The sequence below is a fragment of the Meleagris gallopavo genome, chromosome Z (assembly GCF_000146605.3).
Source record: "Meleagris gallopavo isolate NT-WF06-2002-E0010 breed Aviagen turkey brand Nicholas breeding stock chromosome Z, Turkey_5.1, whole genome shotgun sequence".
NCBI lineage: Eukaryota > Metazoa > Chordata > Aves > Galliformes > Phasianidae > Meleagris > Meleagris gallopavo.
The window spans coordinates 57,507,100-57,508,617 of NC_015041.2; positions in this window are offsets into that span (position 1 = coordinate 57,507,100).

A 1,518-nucleotide genomic window follows, 5' to 3' on the forward strand; every position below is an offset into this window, starting at 1 on the left:
TTGGAGCCTCGAACTGCCCCCCTCAGTCCCAGCAGTCGTCATTTTGTCCCCTTCCCCCTTCATACCTAGTTTAAACACCTGTCAATAAGTCCTGCCAGTTCCTCAGCTAGAAAGTTCCTCAGCTAGAATTTTTTTTTTTTTTTTTTCCACATTCTGCAGAAAGTGGTGTTCATAGGCAGTCTGAGGAATAGATAGCTTGAGGAATTCAGAGTCTTTCCTCCCCACTGGGGTTGAATAAGATCAGCATTCGGAGCCTGCTGGACCTGTCGCACCATTCCACTTTGTTACTCCAAACTTTTCTGGTTTATCCCATAGCTGATTCAAGAACAAATGCAAATTAGAGACTTTAAAGACTTCATCTAAAAAGATATATATATGCCCTCATATCGTAGAGTATAGTAGGAGAAATTCTACTTACAGAAATTCATAATGTTATCAACTCAAGAGGAGATATGGTAAAATACCATACTCTATTACTCTCTAATACTCTATTACTACTCTATTAGTAACTTCGCAAAAAATCAATGATCTAGAAACATGGAGGGCGAAAGCAGAGAACAAAATTATACTTTTGAGTTACAGTATACAGCAGCAAATGAAAAATATAGAACTTGTTTAAAAAGTAGTTAACAATGACATTAACATTTTAATTGTTGTGTTTGGGGAGTTGAATTTTGTGAAAATGACTTTCCTCCCTTTCCTCCTAAAGTAACCATAAATTCCTTCTTAGCTTATTCCTAGACATCTAAAAGCTACAATTAGGTGAGTGTTCTCAAAAATTTAATGAGGATTGATTGGTTTTATTATACAACTTTAAGGAAGTTTTCTTGTACAAGTGCAATTCAGAAAAACTGTTCACACCAAATATCCCAATCACTCTTCCCAGGTAATAAAATACTTCTCAAGATGAATTCAGAAGTATAGTGATATCCTTTTCCCATATAAGGCTGTTAGCTTGATGTCTTCATGACATAAAAACCATCAACCCATCATCTTTGCCATTATTTGCCAGCTCATAGGGCTGCTCAGCCATGAACCTTCTGTAGTGAATATTTATGTTTCTGTGCTGTGATTGAGTAGGGGCTGCTCCCAGCATTGCTACAGCTGGCACCCTCAGGGGCATTCAGTCTCACCTAGAAGGCTCCAAGTGGTATTTCTTAGGCCTGGCTTGGGAAAGTAGTGAAAAAAGAACAATTAGCCAGTGAAGTAACTTCATTGTTTCTAAGAAAACGTATGAGTTTAAACAAACAAACCACAGTCATAATGTTCTTAGTTCCCGAGATTTGGGGGATCTTTTAAATGGTTCCCTTCCATTGTTTCAGACCTTCTGTGGAAAATACCAGCTGCTAAGTGACAGGTGCAAGCAGTGAGTGAGATCTCTTTTTGAGCATTATTTCACTTTCTAGCAATCTATACCTGCCAGTTGTGCAACAATGGAGTGGGCTTCCTGCTGCAGATACGATGCACACAGCAGATTCTATGCAAAGGTCAGCAGTACAGGTATTTGAAGGAAAACTG